This window comes from Elephas maximus, chromosome 3 (assembly GCF_024166365.1).
Source record: "Elephas maximus indicus isolate mEleMax1 chromosome 3, mEleMax1 primary haplotype, whole genome shotgun sequence".
NCBI lineage: Eukaryota > Metazoa > Chordata > Mammalia > Proboscidea > Elephantidae > Elephas > Elephas maximus.
This window is the reverse complement of record NC_064821.1, coordinates 100983144-101006510: the sequence shown is the minus strand read 5'-3', so window position 1 is coordinate 101006510 and position 23367 is coordinate 100983144.

The window sequence follows — 23367 nt, the reverse complement described above, 5'->3', positions numbered from 1 at the left end:
CATGGCAGAAGGGGTCTGGAGCCAGCAGGAAGGGGACTGGGGTCTGTTCCGGGTCCCCTTGGGGCTGTGGGTGGCAGCAGGAAGGCTCCAGAGCCAATGAGAATTGCCCCAGGGTCCGGGTGGAGTCCCCTCAGGGCTACCAGCAGCTGTGGGAAGAATCTGAAGCCAGCAAAAAAAGGCCTAGGATCCAGGCCAGGTCCCTCTGGGTACAACAGTGGGTGGTGGGAGGGTTCCACAGCCAGTGGGAGGGATCTAGAGCTGGGGGGAAAGGGGCCCAAGGTTCAGGCTGGTTCCCCTTGCTGCCAAAGCCTTATTTAAAGACACAAATAAGCTGAATAAATTGAAGGAGGAAGGTTCAATATTATGAAAATATCAGTTCTTCTTAAATTATAACTTAGTGCAGTTCCAGTAATAATATTAATGAGATCTTTTTAACGGAAAAAAATATTCTAAAGCACATCTGAAAGAGAAAAGCTGGTGAGAATATTCAAGAAAAAGATTTAAGTGTCATGAGGATAAACTTATACCATTAGATCTCAAAATATAATGCCCAAATAATTTAAAATTAATTGTATAGGACAAAGAATAAAATGATTATTGAAGCAGAATACAAGGTACAAAAATAAGCCCAAGGAATTAATGTATTAATAAATAATTAACAAAGAAGAAATACAAAGATTCCATAAATAATAGCTAGAGACAGAAAGCAACCTAAATGTTTCATCAATAAGGAATAAGTTAAATAAATTACAGTACTATGCAACAGTTTAAAAAAAATGAAATGAGTCTAAATATACTTTCATGTAACAATATTTAAAATATTTAAGAACAGTGCATTTGATAAGTTCCCATTTCTGTTAATAATATAAAAAATATGTATATAGGTATTATATTCAATATTTTTGGTATATTCAGTATTCAGTATCTACCTTGTGCCTGTTCCACTATTATACTTTGGAAACAGATAATTTGTATTCTAGATTTCACAGGTTCACAGATGAAGAGGAATTTTGCCCCAGAATGGAATATGCTAAAGTCTCAGCCATATTTCATTTAGATGACTTGGATGATGTGATATCTGACTTGGAGTTGATTTAAGACTTTTAGGGTGACGTGATGGGGCGAATGTGTTTTGCATATGGCAAGGATATGAATTTTTGGTGGCCAAAGGATGGACTCTTATGGACTGAATTATATCCCCCAAAAGTATGTGCTGTGAACCCTAACCTCTATGCCTGTGGTTATGCCTGTGGTTTTAACCCCTTTTGGGAATGGGTTATCTTTGTCATGTAAATAAGGCAGGATTAGTATAGGGTATATCATGAGTCAATCTCTTTTGAGATATAAAAGAGATTAGATAAGCAAGCAGAGAGAGAGATGGAGTGAGATAGATGGCAAGACACACAGACATCTCCAAGAAACCAGGAAGCAGAAGCTGAAGAGACAAGGATTTTCCTCCAGAGCCAACAAATCAAGAAAGCCTTCCTCTCAAGCTGTGCTCTAAATTCAGACTTCTAGCCTCCTAAACTGTGAGAAAATAAATTTCTGATTGTTAAAGCCATCCGCTTGTGATATTTCTGTTATAGCAGCAGTAGATAACTGTCTTGGTTGTCTAGTGCTGCTGTAACAGAACTACCATGAGCGGGTGGCTTTAACAAACAGAAGTTTATTCTCTCACGGTCCAGTAGGCTAGAAGTCTGAACTCAGGGATCCAGCTCCAAGGGAAAGGCTTTCTCTCTCTGTCAGTTCTGGAGGGAGGTCCTTGTAGTCAATCTCCCCCTGGACTAGAGCTTCTCCACACAGGAACCCCAGGTCCAAAGAATGTGCTGTGTCCCCGGCACCGCTTTCATGGTGGTATGAGGTCCCCAACTCTCTGCTTGCTGCCCTTTCCTTTTATCTCTTGTAAGATAAAAGGTGGTATAGACCACACTCCAAGGAAACTCCCTTTACATTGGATCTGGGATGTGACCTTAGCAAGGGTGTTACATCCCACCCTAATCCTCTTTAACCACAGGCAGAGATTATGATTTATAACACGTAGGAAAATCACAAAATGGAGGACAACCACACAATACTGAGAATCATGGTCTAACCAAGTTGACACTTCTTTTGGGGGCACATAATGCAATCCATGACAATAACTAAGACAGAATTTGAATATTGAATATACAATGGGTTGCCGGCAGAACAAACACCTGTCTTGGAAGAAGTACAGCCAGAATTTTCCCTAGAATCAAGGATGGCAAGACTTCATTTCACATATTTTGGACATGGTACTAATGACCATAAAGCATTTTTTAGTGCACATATTTTTGTATCAAAGAAATTCAAGTTAAAACAAGATAAATTTTGCCTATCAGATCAACAATAATTAAAAAGGTGATTATCCCTGTGTTGAGAATGTGAGGAAACACATAGCCTCAAATGTTTCGAATAGTAGCTTAAATTGGTACAATCTTTTTGAATCAAAGTCTTTCAAAAGGTGCTATCTTAGGTTGGGTTCTCTAAAGAAGCAAAACCAGTGCAGTGTATAAGTATATATAGAGGGAGATTTATATAAAATAAATGGCTCACATGGTTGTAGAGGTTAGAAAGTCTCAAGTCTGTGGGTCAGACTGGAGGCTTCCAAGGTGCTGGCAAATCCAAGACTGGAAGGTCACATAGCAGGCCTCTGGCTCACAGGCTGGGGAGGCTGCGGATCCACAGGTAAGAGGGCAGGTAAGCTGGGAGCTCAAATCCCAAGAACCAGAAATCAGATGAACAGGAGCCAGCTGCAGGATCCAGAACAAGCAAAAACTAGCGAGCCTTGCCAGAGCCTTCCTCAAGGAAACTCCCTTTGAACTGATTGGTTGCTCACAACAGAGCTCATCATGGAGGTGATTACATTATATCAGACCTCATCATGGAGGTGATTGCATTATGGAAAAGCTGCCAAACTGCGTCATAACTGCCAAACCACTGAGGATCATGGCCCAGCCAAGTAGGCACACAACCTTAACCATCACAGGTGCTTAACTTTCAACATAGTAATATCAGGTCTAAGGACTGGAATTTAAAAGATGAAAATTTCCGAATATGTTTTAAGATTTACTCATTATGTAAAATAGAGAAAAACTAGAAATCTAAGTATCTTAGACTGGGTTCTCTAGAAAAACAAAACTAGTAAAGTGTATAAATATATAGAGAAATTTTTGTCAAGGATATGGCTCATGCAGTTGTAGAAGCTGGAACATCCCAAGTCTGTGGGTCAGGATAGAGGCTTCTCCTGATTCATATAGGTGCAGGTTAGATTGGCAGGTCAGAGAGCAGGGCTTTTCCTCACAGGCTGCAAAGATTGAGGAATCCCAATATCAGCAGACAAGACCACAGGTAAGCTGCTAGCTCAAGTTTGGAGATCTGGTGGTCAGACGAACAGGAGCCAGCTGCAAGATCCAGAGAAAGCAAAAGCCCCCGAGCCCTGCCAGAATGTCCACTTATATTTGATACAGGCCACACACCCAGGGAAACTCCCTTTCAACTGATTGACTACTCATAGCAGATCCCATCATGGAGGTAATCACATTATATTAAATCTCAACATGGAAGTGATCACATTGTATGACTGCCAAATCACTGAGAATCATGGCCCAGCCAAGTTGACACATAACCTTAACCATCACACTAAGCTTTCAGTGAAAGAGAAAATGTATCCATTAGAATGGCATGCCTGCATGATCACTGAGAAGCTCCTTGAAGACAGGAATGATGTCTCTCTTGTTCATATGTATCTTCAACATCGTTAAGTGTAAGTTTATGAATGTGGAATATGCAGCCATTAAAATAATGTCATAGAAACTATATTTTATCACATGGTTTCCCATGTTGCTTTGTATTAGTAACCTAATGTAGCAGAGTATAAAATCATGTATACAGTATGATTTTCATTTTACTTTTTAAATATATGTGTTTACGTATATGCGTAGAAAAAGACTCAAAAATATATGGCTTTCATTTTAATTTTTTTCTAATATTTTTTTCTTTTCCAATGTCTCTATAATGAATATGTATTACCTTTTTGATAAATGAATAAATCAATTTTAAGGCAGCAGTAGGCAACAGTGTTCAATGCTATGCAGATGTCTCATAACAGGTAATATTTGTTGAGCTCTTAATTTGTACCAGACATCATGTGAAATGTTTCACCTGGGTCATCTCAGTTTATCTTCACAACAGCCCTATGAGGTTTAGACTATTATTGTTCCCATTTTACAAATAATGAAACCGAGGCCCAGAGAGAAATTACCCCAGGTCACAGAAATAATTGTTGGAAGGGCTGAGATTCACACCCAGAGTGTGACACCAATGTAATTCCACTAGGTTGACTCTTCATTTAGGATCAGGACTAACTTCCTCAAATTATTTGGTGATGTTGGGTAATGTACGTTGGAGCAAAAAAAGAGGATTTGAGATCAAAAGCAAAACTAACTCAAATGCTTAAGCAATTTCTAACTCTAGGCTTCAAACTGCCCTAAAGAAGCAGTTGGTGGAACTCCATCAATTCCCTCCTCAGAAGAAGCTTGATCTTCAGAAGAGGTTTGAGTGACTCACTACCGTTCTCTATACAGGTGCATAGAAACCACACAACAGGCACAACATTTGACTTTGACACCAGAGATGCTGGCAATGAGAGAGGAGGAGGAGGAAGAGGCCCCAGAGATTCCTATTCCCACCCACTCATGGCCTGCCTTTCATCTTACCACTATCATGGCACCATCATCACCAGTCATCTCAGAGAGCCATGCCATGATCAAAGGAGACAAGATGTAAGTCAGTCTATGACACCCATCATTTATAATTTACAACAGATAACGGAACACCAGTATTCTAGCTTATTTGTGCCTTTATTTTATTAAATATAAAAATTTTAAAAACTGTAAAATATAAACACAAAAGTTTTCATAAGCTTGCTCCTGACCGTACTCCCTCTGCCAACCCTATTTTCCAACAGTTTTTTAAAGTGTATTTTTAATTATACAAGTCCTTATGAATACCTTCTTTTTAAAACAATAATTTTAATGTTACAGAGAAAACTCTTAAATGTGCCCCCCATCTTAGTTCCCTTCCCAGAGCCAAGCAGTTATCCAGTCAGTCCTCCCTTCCAGATTCTTCTAGATGTTAACTTTTATAAATATTTACTACAGAAATACACAGTTTATTTTGTAGGTGATTGGTATTTGAATATATAAATAATACTTTGTTATACATACAACTTGTTTTCTTTGCTGAACCATAATTTTATAGACCATACACATATAGATCAACATAGATAAGTGTGCATACATGTGTGTAAATCGAAATTCAGTACTTCAGTGAAGTACACAGATCTTTAGTGTACAATTCAAATCCCAGCTTCCCAGTTTTGTCACTTGGCTTTGTGACATGGGGTGAGTTAACTTCTCTGAGCCTCCATATCCTTATCTCTACTGCACTCAGCTGCCAACTAAAAGGTCGGTGATTCAAACTCACCCAGGGGCTTCATGAAAGAAAAGACCTGGAGATCTTCTCCTGTAAAGATTACAGCCTAGGAAACCCTGTGGGGCAGTTCTACTCTCTTACAAGGGTCGCTATGAGAATCTACTTGACGGCACACAATAACAACAACAACCTCCTAGCAACATAACCAAACCAAACCCATTGCTGTTGAGTCGCTTCCAACTCACAGCAACCCTATAGCAATATAATGAGAATTAAATAAGCTAGTATTTGTAAAATGTCTGTTGTTGTTGTTAGTTGCTGCGGAGTCATTCCTGACTCCTGGCAACCCCATGTGTGTCAGAGTAGAGCGGTGAGCCATAGGGTTTTCAAGGCTGTGACCTTTCAGAAGCAGATTGCCAAGCCATTCTTCCAAGGCACCACTGAGTGGGTTCGAACCACCAACCGTTCAGCTAGTAGTGGAGTGTTTAACCATGCCTGACACATGAAAAATAAATTCTGCGTTTGTGTTTGTAAGTATTAATGAATGGAGCCCATGGAATGGACTCCACAGCAAGTAACAACAACAATGAATAAAGCGTCCTAAGTGCAGAGCTGGTGAGGAGCAGAGGTAGAACTTGCTCTCCTCTGTCTCACATGACTGCTGGTGCTCCTTACATTCCACTCTATCTTCCTCCCTCAGAAGCAGGAAGTGATCACCAGTCCCACCCGTCGTCTGAGGAAACAGGTCTGGAAGAAGAGGCGTGACTTGTAGTTCAGCTATGGAATGAGTTTCTGTGACCCACACCACCCCTCATTTCCAAGGCTGTCTGGACCATCCTATATGGCTGCATTCTCAGCCACAGTGTTTTTCTGACCCCAAATTCTCTAGGCTTCTCTAATGCAAGGGAGGCTAAGGTAGGTGAGGTATTTCAGTTTTTCTCCTGTAGAGTCAGGGTTCCCTGGGAGGAAGGGAAGAATTGTTGCCTGATGTATAACGGGCCTCCTCCTACCCTATCCAAGCATCCTTCCTTAGCCTTTACAAGAGAATTCTGGCGTTCCACCTTGATAATGCATGCCTCCCTACCCCTTCTCTCCATCTCCACTGCCAGGCAGGACAAGCCTCCCAAGTGATCTCCTTGCCTCCAAGCTTTCCCATTGGAAATCCATTCTAGGCAAAAATCTGACAGATACTCCTACGCGTATCTTGGTTCATTCACTTTGTTCTTCTAAGATCTTCTGGTCTCCCTGTTACCTGTAGAACTGAGTCTGGGTGAGTCTAATATTTTCACCCAGGCATTCAAACAGACAAGGAGGAATTAAAATTACAAGTGGCAAAGCTGCTGGAATATTATCATAAAGTTATAATCTGAGTAGTTGCTGACTGTCTTCCTTAGAGGTCCAAGAAGTTTGCCTCCTTACCCAAATAGGGAGTTAGTGAGGGCTGTGGGAAACTTTTTTAAAGATTTCTCCTTTTCCTGAGCCAGTTCTGACAATCCAAGAAAAAAGAAAGAATACATTGCTGTTGAGTCAATTCTGACTCATAGCAATCCCCTAGGACAGAGTAGAACTGCCCCCATAGGTTTTACCAAGGTTGTAAGTTTTGATGGAAGCAGACTGCCACATCTTTCTCCCACAGAGAAGCTGGTGGGTTTGAACCACCAACCTTTTGGTTAGCAGCTAAGCTCTTAACCAATGTGCCACCACGGCTCCTTGTCCTGACCAGGGAAGTAGTTTATTAGCAATTCCATCCCTAACAGTAGGTGGAGTTTGGAGCTGGCATTGCTGTCCCAAGCCAGAGTGAGTGTTCTTGTAGAGCCATGGCTTTCCTTTTGGATCCTGGCCATGATAACGCAGTCCCAGTGACCAGGTTTTAGTTCTGATATTTGATTACCATTCCAATGCTGCAGCGAGACTGGAGTCTACCTTGGTACCAGCATTTCTGGCTGGGGTTCCTCTCCCTGGGAAACTGGATCATCTCCTTGTCTTATCAGTCTGGAGCCCTGCTTGAAGTCATTCTTAACTCTCATAGAATTCACCCCTTGACTTCTTACTAAATAGGCCAGACCAGTTGTCTGCTCCCCTTAGACATGGTTATTTGGCCTCCCACCAGCCCCTTCTATCTCCTCACCCCCAAGCAGCATGCCCAGGAGTCTATCCTTTGGCCGACTCTTTAATTATCTTCTTTATTCATGTTTTCACCTTTTCCCTGGTTCCTTCTTTCCTGCCATTTCCTTAAAACTATAGCCTTATGTGGGTCTTTTTCATGACAGATAGATAGGTAGATGTTAGACAGACAGACAGACAGATACATAGATAGATAGATAGCTGCCATTGAATTGACTTCAGCTTATAGGAACCACATGTATGACAGAACAAAATGTTTTCTGGTCCTGCATCATTCTCACTATCTCACCAGCATGTTTGGGTCCATTGTTGTGGCTATTGTGCCAGTCCATCTCACTGGGCGTCTCCCACCCCCTCATAGACTTCACCAAACATAATGCCTTCTTTAAGTGATTGATCCCTTCTGATGACATGTCCAAAGCAAGCAAGTCAGACAATGTTCTGTTGCGATCTATAAGGTTTTCATTGGCTAATTTTCAGAAATAGATCACCAGGCCTTTCTTCCTAGACTGTCTTAGTCTGGAAGCTCCACTGAAACCTGTCCACCATGGGTGACCCTGCTGGTGGCATAGCTTCCAGCAGCCTAGCTACACACAAGCCACCACGGTAGGATAAACTGACAGATAGGTGGTGGATCTTTTTCATAGAGGATAGTGTTTGGGGTTGGGGGTTAGCATGTATCTACATTCTTATTTATTTCTCACAACAACCCTATGAGATGGATAGCCTCATCCCTGTTTTATAAAGAAAGAAACTGAAGCTAAGAGGCAGTAAGCAACCTGTCCAGATAAATGGTACAGCCGGAATTTGAACCCTGACTGACAGACTCCAAATCCTGGGATCTTTCATTACTGCATGCTTTCTGGAAAAAGTGAGGTTGAGGTGACAGTCCTTCTTCCACCTGGGACCCACATGGCTTCGAGGAAGCTCCTGGACCATGATCTGCTATGATACCTTTCTCCAGCTCTTCCCAGATTAACCTGACCAGTGAAAGGAAAGAGCTAATATCTGTTATGTTAATGGAGAGATTAGCCACTAATAATACCATGTTATCTCAGTGAAAACATCTGGTTTATGGGTCATGAGGAAGAGGTTTTTTCAAACTCCACATAAGCTTACTCAAAACATAACAATCTACAAAGCCATCCATGCTTTGTGCTGATGGAGTTTTAGGTAGAGCAAGAATTGGATCTTAAAATGGGGGCTATAACTTGCAATCCCAGTGCTGCAATGGAAACCATCACCTTAGGAAAGATGTGCTCTAATAGAGTCATTCTACACTATAAGAAAACCAACATACTAGAGGCACAAAGGATGCTGGCCAATGGAAGAATCTCTGTAATTTTGTTGGATTCCAGTTAAGTTCATTATGGGTGCAATGGATGGCAGTGGGAGTGTGTAGGCCTGGGAACTGGAGGGGGGAGTCTTTATCAAGACAACAAGAGAGAGATTAAGAAGAGCAATAAAGCTATGAAGGAGAGCCTGGATACAAAATGCCAGGAGGATGAGTCAGATGAACCCCAGGGAAGACCAGGGGGTAGAATGTGGAAAGAAGCTGCTGTAAGAATACAGAGTGAAGGGTTTAGAGCCGGGACGTGAGAGTAAATGCAGTAGGCTCAGAAGCAAGTGAGGACAGAGCAGGATTCCTAAGGGAACATTAACAGATGTCCACAACCCACTCTAATAAGATGCCAACATGTCAGTGGATCACTTGGGCATAAAGTAGAAACCATGTCATATTAAACCCATTTTCCCTACACATAGCACAGTTCCTGGCACATACTAGATGAGTGGCAAAGGTTTATTGAATGTGTGGGGCAGAGAGAAAGGCACTGGGTTGAATTAGAGGTCTTAGAGTTGACTTGCAACTCTGCTTCTGCCTAGCTGAATGGCCTTAGGAAGTTATTTTACCTCTCTGAACCCCAGTTTATGAGTACAACGAAAAGGTTAGATGATAAATTTAATGCCCGTTCCATGTTATAAAATATTCTGGGTCTATGAATAAATGAATCAATCATAATAAAGGCACTTTTGACAGGGACATCAGCATTCTTAAGAAAAGGCAATATCATAAAAGAAGGACATCCCTGTAAGTGCTAGGTGTATCAAGATAAATCAAGGCATGGCGCTCTCCTCAAAGGAGTGCACAGATGGATGGAGATGAGGAGACAGATTGCTAAAGGATTACAGCACTATCATAACAATTACAATACAATAATTATAATACGGTAATAACAATACAGTAATTACTATATTGTTATTACTGTATTGTAAAATTTCCTAACATGCACACCCTTTTTGTTTTCTTTTTATTGTGCTTTAGATGAAGGTTTATGGAACAAACTAGCTTCTCGTTAAACAGTTAGTACACATTTTATGACATTGGTTAACCATCCTATGACATGTCAACACTCTCCCTTCTTGACCTTGGGTCCCCTAGTACCAGCTTTCCTATCCCCTCCTGCCTTCTAGTCCTTGTCCCCAGGCTGGTGTACACATTTAGTCTCATTTTGTTTTATGGGCCTGTCTAATCTTTGGATGAAGAGTGAACCTCAGGAGTGACTTCAGTACTGAGTTAAAAGGGTGTCCGGGGGGCATACTCTTGGGGTTTCTCCAGTCTCTCTCAGGCCAGTAAGTCTGGTTGTTTTTTGTGAGTTAGAATTCTGTTCTACATTTTTCTCCATCTCTGTCCAGGACCCTCTATTGTGATCTCTGTCAGAGCAGTCAGTAGTGGTAGCTGGTCATCATCTAATTGTATTGGGCTCAGTTTGGTGGAGGCCATGGTAGTCGTGGTCCTTTAGTCCCTTGGACTAATCTTTCTCTTGTGTCTTTGGTTTTCTTCATTCTCCGTTGCTCCTGAAGGATTGAGACCAGCAGGGTATCTTAGATGGCCGCTCACAGGCTTTCAAGACCCCAGATGCTACTCACTGAAGTGGAACGTAGAACCTTTTCTTTATAAACTATGTAATGCCAATTGAGCTAGATGTTCCCCGAGACTATGGTCCCCATATCCCTCAGCCCAGTAGTTCCGTCCCTCAGGGAGTTTGGATGTGTCTATGAAGCTTCCATGACCTTGCCTTGAACAAGTTGTGCTGGCTTCCCCAGTATTGTGGTACTGTCTTACCCTTCACCCCAGTTACCACTTACCTATTGTCTATTTCGTGCTTTTCCATGTGTGTTTTTCGTTTGTTTGTTTTTTAATGTGTCCCTCTTCTGTCCCTCCTTCTTTCCTATTCTCATTTAATTTATGTGACTAGAAATGGGGGAAGAGTGGAATTTAAATAGTGTTTTGGTCTCCAGCTAAATTTGGGTTGGGAAAAACATATTAGAGGTATGATATGTTCTGTAAAAACAAGGAAGCTGAGGCCTGGGTAAGGGAGATGTCTTTCTCAAGTCCTTGAGCGAATGGCAAGGCTGAGAATAAAGCCCCAGTCTCTCTGGTTTCCTGGCTCAAGTTCACAATTTTTTTAACTTCTTATACAGCTTCTAAGCTATGAGAGTACCTGCATGCCCCATTAGCCTTTCTTTCTTTCTTTTTAAATTTATTTTATTTTTTTGTGGTTGTTGAGAACATACACCCATTCAACAGTTTCTACATGTATAGTTCAGTGGCACTGATTACATTACATTACATTGCACAATGATTTTCACTCTCCTTTTCTGAATTGTTCCTCCTCCATTAACATAAACTCATTGCTCTCTAAGTTTCCTGTCTAATCTTTTGAGTTGCTGTTGTCAATTTGATCCCATATAGATAGTTGTTAAAAGAGCACAATGCTCAAGGGAGACATTCTTTACTAGCTAAGCTAAACTATTGTTTGGTTATACGAAGACTTCGAGGAGTGTTTTTGGTTTAAGGTTTAAAGATTATCCAGGGCAATATTTTCAGGGCTTTATCCAGCCTCCAAGGGTCCAGAAAGTCTGAATTCCATAAGAATATTGGGTTCTGTTCTATATTTTCCCACTTTTCATCAAAGATTCTACCCTTCTATAGAATTTTTTATCAAAACATTCAGTAATGATAGCCAGGCATCATCCAGTTCTGGTCTCGTGGCAAAGGAAGCAGTTGTTCATGGTGGCAATTAGCCATGCATCCCATTTCTCCTTCTATTCTTGACTCTCCTTCTTCCTCTGTTACTTCACCCATCAGCCTTTCTTGATGCAGGACACAGGCATGACAGGTATGGGGAGGATGCTTCCAGGGCTGGGTGCTGCATCACCACACATCGGTTTCCACTGGCTGGAATCCTGCCCATAGAGAAAGAGTCCAGAACATCATTACCCATCAGATATTTCTTATATTTCACCCCCAGCATTAACAGAGACTTCCAAGTGTTCACCTCAAGAGCTCTTATTTTATTGTGATTCACTGAAGCTTTAAAAATTAAAGAAAGATATGAGAGAGAGAAAACTATAGAGAGGGAGAGAGAGAAAACCAGGTTCTAATTTCTCTCTGGAAACCCTGGTGGTGTAGTGGTTAAGTGTTATGACTGCTAACCAAAAGGTTGGCAGTTCGAATCCACCAGGCACTCCTTGGAAACTCTGTGGGGCAGTTCTACTCTGCCCTATAGGGTCACTACGAGTCAGAATCGACTCGACGGCAATGAATTTTTGAGGGGGGTTTAATTTCTCTGTAGAATAGGACTGAGGTTTACCAAGTGCAGGTAGCCATACTTGTGTCCTTGGCTCAGATCCTACCTTTATCAAATAATAATAATATTGTTTTAATTGTGTTAGCCAGCTTTTAGTGTCAGGTACTATGCAGGTAGTTTACCCACATCGGCTTTAATCCTTCCAAAATCCCTGATATATATCCTCATCCCCATTCTGTAGATAAAGAACTGAACCTCAGAGAGTTTAACTATCTTGTCCAGGGTTACACAGCAAAAACCTGGCAGTGTCAGGCTTTGAGAGCAGATCTCTCTGACTCCAAATCCTATTTCGAAGATCTGTGTGACCTTGGGCAATACAGGTTCCTCATCTGTGACAGAGCAGATAATAATAAAAATTCATGTTGTGGAAAGACTTGGAGAATAAATAAATAAAATAACTCCTACCTATCAGGATTGCTGTCAGGATTAAATGAGTTGATATGGGAAAGTGCTTTGTAAACTGCAATACATCTTACAAACTTTATCATTATTATTATTTCAAAAAATACGGCCACTCCCATAAAATAAAGTAGTCGGTGGCATATATTTATGACAACATGCCTCAGAAACAATTTCCATTCTGATGGGTTGCCTCTCTGTCATGTTATTAAAAGGTTAAAGAAAATGAACAACAGAGGATTAAGATTAGATCTTTCACACATGAAACCACAAAATCAATAGAACCCATAACCCATCTAGTGATATGAAGAAATATACAAGGCGCCGGGAATGATTACTCAAGGAAATGCCAACAGGTATTGACAAGAACCGTGGCAAGGTAGCCGTGGCTGAGGCATGGCCACTGACTCCCTCATTAGCACCCTTACATGGACAGAGAGATATTCACACCCCGAGAACTCAGGAGACTTGAGGTAGCAGAGGAGACAGGTGCTTTTCATTCTCCCAAAGTTCTGCAGAATTCACGTTTCTGCAATTCAGTCAGAGCTACTTGGAAAAACGATAGCGTAGGCAGCGCCTTGGGGAGCATGTGATTACGCTTATTTGTGGTCAATATAAGGCCAATTTAGACAAAAATCTGCTATTGTTTTCCTCATGCTATGATGGTCATTATCACTGTTGTTATTATTCAGTATTTAGAGGAAACCAGCTATCTTCCTGGACACCCGTGGGATTGGTGGCCAAGGCTGAAAACTCAAAGCAGTGAGCTTCTACCCCAGCTGGGAAGATCGCATGGGAAGGCAGGATTTGGTCAGCATTCCAGTCAGGCTTTTAGATCAACATTCTTTGATTTGGCTAAATATAAGAATGGAGCAGTGGTGGGTCGGTGGTAGAATTTTGCCTTCCATGCAGGAGACCCAGGTTTGATTTCCAGCCAGTGCTCCTCATGTGCAGCCCCCACCCGTCTGTCAGTGGAGGCTTGCACATTGCTGTGATGCTGAACAGGTTTCAGTGGAAATTCCAGACTAAGACGGACTAGGAGGAAAGCCCTGGCAATAACTTCTGAAAATCGGTCAATGAAAACCCTATGGATGACAAGGGTCTGATCTGCCACTGATGACGAGGATGGTGTAGGATGGGTAATGTTTTGCTCCATTGTGCATGGGGGTCACCATGAGGAACGGACCTACTCGCAGACAGCGAGCAACAACAACAAAGATTAAAGTCTGGTCCCAAGGTAACCTAAAATACAATGGCCTTTGGATCAGCCTTTCTCGTTGCTTGATTCTAGATCTGCGTGACCTTCCTCACACAGGACTGGACAGGGATGGAGAACTGTAGATGATGACAATAGGAATAGTAATATTAGAAATAGCCGCTCCCATGTGTTGAGTGCCTGCTATGTGTCAAGCAGTGTGCAGGAAATTTGCATACACTGCCTCTAATCCTTACAACCCCCATTCAAGTACCGTTTGCTCTGCTCTACAGTGAGGCAACCGAGTAGTCGAGAGGCTAAGTGAGTTATTCAAGGTCACATAATTAATAAGTGACAGAATTGAGATTTAAATTCAGCCCATTATTACTCCAATGTCCATATGTTTCCCACTCTTTCGTGCTTTCTCTTAATAATACAAGTACTGAAATCAGGGGTGAATGCTATGATTGGTCAGGAACATAGGGTAGAACTGTCACCTGACAAAAACAAAACAAAACCTGTTGCCGTTGGGTCACTTCTGACTCATGGTGGCTGACCCCATGTGTGTCAGAGCGTAACTGTGCTCCATAAGGTTTTCAGTAGCTGATTTTTGGAAGTAGTTTGCCATGGCTTTCTTCTGAGACACCTCTGGGTAGACTCAAATAGCTGAACACTTAACCATTTGCACCACACAGGGACTCATTCCACCAAAGGGACAGCCAATTAGCTGAACTCAAGGATGGTGGAAGGAGCGAGAGAAGTGCCATGAGGGCGCAGAGATCAGGGCAGACGGGGGAGGCCTGGCCTAACTCTGGAGGGTTTGGGAGCCCTGCTGCCACAGGTCTGCACAGGTAGTACAGACACAGGGGCGTTTAGTTCCCTTCAGAACCCACTCACAGGCTGTCCTTCTCTGAGCCTCTAAGGGCAGAGGCCTTCAGACTGGGGCTGTGGCCACTCACTCTACGAGCATCTCAGTACAAGCCAGCTTGGCTGCTGCCCTCGTTTGGTCCGTGTGCCCCATTTCAAGGAACTGAGCTCCTGTCCTCATCTACTTTGAGGTCTCTATGGGAATCCAGGTGACACTGGCTTCAAGGCCTGGGTGCTTAGGCTTGCCCTGCTTCAGTGAGCCTCCCTGAACCTGACAGGCTGGGGCCCTATCCCGCGGTGATGGTCACACTCATTGTTCAGATAAGAAGCTGAGACTCAGAAAGGAGGGGCGACTTACCCAAGGACAGGCAGGAGGTATGCCAGGGGCCAAAATGGATCCTGCACCCCACCCTCCAGTATGAATCTAGGTTTTCCCCCCTGCTGCCTTCCGGCCCGTGGAAGGCTCTCAAAGGCTGGACCAGGCTCTAGGCTTCAGGCAGACCTCTGCATCTGGAAAAGGCCACCTCTCTGCCCCTCTTCTACACTTGTTCAAGGAAGTCCTTGGAGTTCAGAGTGAAGGTCCAGACAGGCGTGGCCTGAGGACTGGGAGAAGCCCCCACGTTAATGTAGAAGCTGAATAATAATAATAATAATAGCAACTGCTTAGGTAGCGTACTTGCCAAGTGCCAGGATTTGTTCTTAACATTTATGTATGTTAACTAATTTAAGCCTCACAGCAGCCCTATGGAGAGGGGGGTACCATTATCCCCATTTTACAGACAGGAAAACTGAAGTTAACCAATGTAGCTAGTAAGTGTGGGAGCTTGCTCTTGCACCCGTGTAGCAGAGCTGCAGAGTCTGTGTACTTGCCCACTACCCCATGTCTCCCTCTCAGGTGACAGGGAATTCCCCCATGCCTGACTCATGTATGAAGACTCTGGCGTCAATTGCCAGAGCAGCAAGAATATCTGAAGAAAAACAATTGCACACCTTGACAAATGCAGCTGTTCAAACTTGGGTCCAGAGTCTAATTCAGGATAAATGGAAACGTATGTCGTAACATATTGAACAAACATCAAAACCGTATTTACATTCACAGCAAAACCCATTGCCATTGAGTCAATTTTGACTCATAGTGACTCTATAGGACAGAATAGACCTGCCCCAGAGTGTTTCCAAGGCTGTAAATCTTTATGGAAACAGAATGGCACACCCTTCTCTAGAGCATCTTGTGGGTTCAAACCGCCAACCTTTTGGTTAGCAGCCAAGCACTTTATCCACTGCACCACCCATAATATCTCCGTGTGTGTGTGTGTGTGTGTGTGTATACTTGGGTTGGTCATTCAGTATGATTTGTATGCCCAGATGATCGAACCTTGATTTTGATTCAGCTATTTGTCAGTCATGTGCAGGTAGCCAAGCATCCAAGGACAGGGTTTTCTTCTCCAGCAAACGTGCTTGCTGCAAGGTTGCATACTGGCAGCACCTAGGCAGAAAGAAGCCTTGTTAATATTCTCTTCTGAAAAGAGAGCTGTTCTTCTGGTTTTGAGCACTCTGGGCACCAGAATTTTCACATCACTTGACAGATGCAGGGGCCCATCCAAGTCACATGTCCAAGACAGGGGACACCCACCTGGATGGGCTGTGTAAGGTAGAAATGAAGAAATTAACAACCAGAACAATATCAATGATAATAATAATAGCATTTATTGAAGGCCTGCTATGTATGGCACTGTGCTAAGTGCTTTCATGATTGGGCAGAGATGTTAAGTGATCTGCCGAAAAGTCACACATGCAGCAAATGGTAGAGGCAGGCATTAACACCAGACATGCCTGCACTCTTAATAGATACTGCAATGCTGCTGCTAATTTCCTATATTGAATTACTACACAGTTAAGCAGAAATACATACAGCAAACTATGGAAACACTAGACTAGGGCTCTGATATCAGATTTGATATCCTCCTTAGCTAAGAGTAAGGAGCCCTGGTGGCACAGTGGCTGAAGTGCTCAGCTGCTAACTGGAAGGTTGTCAGTTTGAACCCAACAACCACTCCATGGAGAGAAAAATGTTGCAGTCTGCTTCTGTAAAGATTTACAGCCTTAGAAACCCTCTTGGACAGTTCTACTGTGTCCTTTAGGGTTGCTATGAGTTGGAATTGACTCTATGGCAATGGTTTTGGGTTTAGCAGAAACCCTGGTGGTGTAGTGGTTAAGTGCTATGGCTGCTAACCAAAACGGCAGCAGTTCGAATCCACCAGGCGCTCCTTGGAAACTCTACGGGGCAGTTCTATTTCTGCCCTATAGGGTCTCTATGAGTCAGAATTGACTCGACGGCGCTCGGTTTGGTTTGGTTTTTGGAAGGGTTTAGCCTCTGTTCAGGTAGGACCAGTTTCTCCTTGTTTCACTCGTAAGACCTACTGAAACTTCTTCTTCGTGTCCCTCCTTTTCTCTCTCATTTTCTGTCTCTGGATGATGTCACTTCTGTGTAGTAGGGGTCTTAAAACCATTTGAAGAAAGATTTTGGTCTTTACATCAGCTATTTATTGAAGTCCATTTTATGTCTTGAATCCTGATCAGAGAAGTATTAAGGAGGGCTGCTTCCTCCAATAAACTTCAAAATGTTCGATGCTGCTTCACTTTGTGAGTCTGAAAACACCATCTCTTTGTGGGTTGGTGGTGCAGTAGTAGAGTGCCTATCTCTCTAATCAAAAACCTCCACCTCCCTTTGTGAGCCACACTGACTATCAGCAGTGGCTAAAGGAGGGTGCTTTCAAACTCCAACGGGGAGAAGAGACTCCTGCTGATTAACTAACCACTTACCATTAAGCCTTTGCCAACTCATGGTGACCCCATGTGTGTCAGAACTGTGCTCCGTAGGGTTTTCAGTGGCTCATTTGGGGGGAATAGATCACCAGGCCTTTCTTCCAAGGTTCCTCTGGGTGGACTCAAAGTCACAACCTTTTGGTTAGCAGCCGAGCACATTAACTGCTGAGATCTGAGTTAAAAAAAAAAAAAATCCCTCAATAAATAATGCCACTTCCAGGATGTGCTAGCTAGCGTTCCCAGATGGTTCCCAAGGGACCATACCTCCCTGTATTCGCACCCTTGTGTAGCTCTCTACCACATGAATCCAGGCTGGAATCTGGTGGAAAAACATTGTGTCGGTTCTGGGCATAAGCTTTAAGATGGTCTGGCAGCTTTTGCTGTTATGCTTTTGGAAGCCCTGAGCATGTAAGATGTCAAGCTACCCTATTAGAGAGGCCATTTGCAGTGGGACCTGGAGAGGAAGAGGCAGTGATGAGAACGAAGGTCCCAGCCAGCCCCCAGCTGTAAAGCATCCAAGCTGAGTCAACAACATGTAAGTGGAGAAGCCAGCTTGAATGTTCTAGTCCCCTGGCAGACATCACATGGAACAGAGATGACCATCTCTGCTGTGCACTGCCCAAATTCTTGACCTACAGAATTGTGAGAAATAGCATGATAGTTGATGCTTTAAGCCACTAAGTTTTGGGGTAGATTCTTATGGTAGCACCAGATAACAGAAACACTGTGTGACACTATGTAATGGCTCCTTGTCATTGTGAATTTAACCACTCTTTGGGTTGGGCTTCATAAGCACAGGGTAAGCTTCCCAGAGGTCACTACCCTCAGCCACCACCACAGTGAAATTGGGAAAGTAAATGGATTTACTGCCTACAATTACCTAAGTTCATTAATGATGGATATTTTTTTTTTTTTTATGTGCTATGACTTGAGTATATTTCCTCTATGAGACTACAGCTCCATGTGGGCATGGCCCCAAGGGTGATATTTACTACTGTATTCTCCACTTTAGCACAGGGCTTGGCATACCGTCAAACCCAAAACCCAAACCCATTGCCATCGAGTGGATTCTGACTCATAGCGACCGTATAGGACAGAGTAGTTCAAAGTCCCCCAGGTAATTAGTTTCATGACACATTGCCAGGTGGATTTCCATTTTCCATCCTCACATATTCCTAGCACTCCCAGAAATATATGAAATAGAAAATGAGTACTCTTAATATTTTAATAAGAAATGCAATTGCCTGTGTTTATATATAAACACATTTGTATAAATATGATGTGCTGAGTTAAACTTGAGATGCTTTAATGTCTATGTCAATAATGTCAGTGGCATCATGAGGTCAATAATATATCCTAAGGTTTTGAGAACAGTAGAAAATACAGAATACTAGTCTTCAATATTTAATATTCAATATTATTCCATAATTATATATAGTTAGAGCTGGGTGCTCTATGAACCATCTACCTGGCCCATATGGGAATCCTGGAGACCCTGCTCCTTCTTCGTGTTTAATCTCTAATAAAGCCGAAAACCAAACTCATGGCCTTCAAGTCAATTCTAACTCAAAGCAACTCTATAGGACAGAGTAGAACGGCCCCATAGGGTTTCCAACGCTGTAAGTCTTCTCAGAAGCAGACTGCCACATTTTCTCCCAAGGAGTGGCTGGTGGGTTTGAACCACCAACCTTTCAGTTAGCAGCCAAGTGTTTTAACTACTGCACCACCAGGGCTCCTTTGATGTCTAATACATATCTGTAATTCTCCGATTTGGGGACTCCGCTGAAAGCATGATTTTGTCACTGTCATGGCTCCTCCTGCCTTCTAGCGTTTCTGTTTTTGTCCTTCTCCTCACTGTTAGGTCCTCTCATATACAAAGAGTCCTTTCTGATCAGCACTCTGGTCAGAGATTGAGAGTTAAGCACTATACCCACTCCAGGTCCTAAGTCACAGCACCAAATCAAATTTGGACTATCTCCCTAGTCTTCCCAATTATATCGGCAAGTACCTAGCAAATGATGGAGACAAATGCTGCAGAATTGCCCTCCTCTCAGCACTCTGGTTAACTGCTCACCTCTGAACAAATTGTTGGCCTCTTCTGTCATCTGGATGTTACAGCGGCGCATCAGTGCTGATCAGTTCTTGGGACACTTCATATTTTCTCCTAAAGTATCTGGTTTACAGGTAGTGCCTGTATCTACCTCTCTCTGCTTACACCCAGAGAGAAACACTGATCTTCCATGCTTTATTGTCTATAGATCACACACAATAAAAGAAACAGGGCACCTGTGCACATCTATAGAGAAATTCTTAACGGTACTTTATAGACAGATACACATGTAATAGGACATATAGACTACCCATACATGTCTACACAGAGCACAAACCAAGCCCGGGTGAGACAGTGAGCTTCTCTACTAAAATGTTGTTGTTGTTGCTGTTAGCTGCCATTGAGTCAGCCCCGACTCATGACAACCCCATGTACAAGGGAACAAAACCCTGCCTCGTCCTGTGCCATCTCCATGATAGGTTACAGATCGGACCATTGTGATCCATAGAGTTTTCTGTGGCTGATTTTGTAAAGTAGATCACCAGGCCTTTCTCCTAGTCTGTCTTAGTCTGGAAGCTTCGCAGAAACCTGTTCAGCATCATAAAAGTCTGGAAGCTTCACAGAAACCTGTTCAGCATCATAGCAACACACAAGCCTCCACTGACAGGCTGCATGTGGTGCATTGGTCAGGAGTTGGACCAAGTCTCCTGCATAGAAGGCAAGAATCCTACCACTAAGCCACCAATGACCCCATCTCTAATAAACTGATGCTGCCTACCACCCCCCCGCCACAGCTGTGTCATAGACATTGGTTACTTAGGTGGCTGTTTTCAACCCATGACTCCTCGTCAATGAATGCTTGACAATTCTGTGAAGCTGGGAATGAGAATTATGGGAAGAAGTGTATATTTGTTTAGGTAAGCCTAGCCACTGTAACAGAAATCTCAGTGGCTTAACAATAGAAGTCCATTTCTTACTCATATAGTCTAATTAGCAGGGAGTAGGGAGGATTCTGCTCCAGGCAGTCATGCAGGGACCCAGGCTGCCAGAGGTGCCACCCTCTTCAACACATGGTTTCCAAAGTCACCTTGGGCATCCACATCTAGGTGGCAGATGGGGGAAAAGAGAGTGTAGAATTGCTGTGAAAGGGTTTTTATGGGCCAAGCCTAAAATGGCACACCTCACTTCTCCCTAAACATTAATCATACTTTAGTCAAAGGACCACAAATCCTTTGCGGGAAGCTGGGAAATGGAGGGTAACTGGGTGTCTAAGAAGAAGAGGGTGTGGATTCGGTAAACAGCTAACCTCTTTTCTCCAGAAGGATGAAGGCCTTAATTAATTCTGCTGGCTATTATTATTTTTCCTTTTCTTTCTCTCTTTTTTTTTTTCAGGTTGAGAAGAAAACCATTTTCTTTTTTCATTTGGGTTTCACTTTTCCACATATAGTCCTCCAAAGACGCTGCCCATTCGGTCCAGGCACACTTCTTTATGTTACAGTTTTAAGCCACAGTGATGATAATACCCATTACCTGTGACTGCCCCTCTCGCTAGTCTCTGAGATCCTATAGGGAAGGTCTATTACCTGTTCATCTTTATACCCAGGCACCTAGCATTGTACCCAGCATCTAGTAGACTCTCAGTAATTTATTACTGAATCATTATTTCAGCAAGTCCACATTTTAAAGTAAGGAAACTACTGTTCAGAGGGCATATTAGTTTCCTTAGATAAGGAGTTCCAATGTGCATAACCACCTCGGGTAAGGTAGTGATCACAACAGTCTGGTTCCTCAGGCCTCCAGGAAAAATTTACAGTGTAAACTGTGGAGATCTGGAGTTTCCAGACACTGATTAAGACTTGAAAAATAAACTCAAACCCATTGCTGCCAAGTTGAGTCCGACTCATAGCGACCCTATAGGACAGAGTAAAACTGCCCCATAGGGTTTCCAAGGAGTGGCTGGTGGATTCTAACTGCCAGCCTTTTTGTAAGCAGCCTGATCTCTTAATGACTGTGCCACCAGGCTCCATAGGAGGGGGACAATACCTGCACTCCAGGATCCAGGAAAGGTGAACCTGGAAGACAGAGATGTCACCTGAAGGTGGACAAGCCTGCTCACTTTAATCCTCATGACTGTGGATGATAAAGATGGAAATCTGTGCTGTATGGAGTAGGGCTGCTCTGAACAGCTGCCAAGCACAACCCTGGGGACTTAATATACCTTCTTAACAGAAAACCATAATCTCAGTCAATAATCCCACCTTTGTGCAAAACAGCATAGTTTACAAAGCCCTCTACAAATAGCATGTTATTTACTTCTCTCAATAAGGGAAGACCAATATTATGTTTATGCCCTTCTCCATCCCTCCCACAACTCCCCTATTTCAGGCCTTCATCAGCTCTCAGTGGACTATTATAACAGCTTCCTGATGGGTCTCCCTGCTCCAATTTGCCTCCCTCTAATCCATTCTCTACACTGCAGCAAGAGTCATCTCTCCAACAAAGGAAGCGACCCCCTCCTCCCTCATCTAACACCCTTCGGTACGTCCCCGTTACACTTAGGATAAAATCCATATCATTAGCACTACCCATCAGGCCCTACATGACAGGGCTCCTGCCTGCCTCTCCAATTTCATTCTTTCGACTACTCAAGCTGAACTCAATGCTCCAGCAACAATGAATTGTTTTTGTTGCTGTTGATAGGTGCCACCCAGTCAATTTGGACTCATAGTGACCCCATGTGACAGAGTAGAACTGCCTCAAAGGGTTTTCTAGACTCTAATCTTAATGAACGAGCCCTGGTTGTGCAGTAGTTAAGTGCTCGGCTGCTAACTGAAAGGTTGGCCGTTCAAATCCACCAGCTGCTCAGTAGGAGAAAGATATGCAGTCTGCTTCTGTAGAGATTATGGGCTTGGAAGCCCTATGGGGCAATTCTACTCTGTCCTATAAGGTCGCAATGAGTCAGAATCAACTCGACAGCAATAGGTCATCTTCCTGGGAGCAAATCATCAGAACAGTCTCCCAAAGAGCTGCTGAGTGGGTTAAAATCACCAACATTTCAGTTAGCAGCCAAGCACTTAACCATTTGCTCCACCAGTGCTCCTTGAATGCCGTGTGGTTCCCCACAAACACCGTGCTATTTCTCACCTTTTTAGCTCGATACTGCCAACCTGTCTACCTATAATGCCCTCTGCCCTCCCTTCGGTTAGGTAGCTCCTCCTCAACCTTAAGTGTCATCTTTCCCAAGAAACTTTTCTAATGGCCCCTCACTCACACACACTATCTTATTTACCTAGGGCTGCCATGACACAGGAAACCCTGGTGGCGTAGTGGTTAAGAGCTACGGGGGCTAACCAAAAGATCGGCAGTTTGAATCCACCAGACACCCCTCGGACACCCTATCGGGTGGTTCTACTCTGTCCTATAAGGTTGCTATGAGTCGGAATTGACTCAATGGCAATGGCTTTTTTTGTTTCGTTTGGCCATGACACAGATACCACAAGGGGGTGGCTTTAAAGCACAGGAATTTCTTATCTCAGTTCTAGAGGCTAAGAGTCTGAACTCAGGACATTGGCAGGGCTAAGCTCTGTTAATGGAGCCTCTGTGTGGCACAAACGGTTAAGTGCTCGACCACTAACTAAAAGGTTGGTGGTTTGAACCCACCCAGAGGCTCCTTGGAAGACAGGCCTGACGATTTGCTTCTGAAAAGTCACAGCCTTGAAAACCCTATGGAGCGTAATTCTTCTCTGACACACAGGGGAACACCATGAGTCTGAACTGACTCAATAGCAACTAACGACACA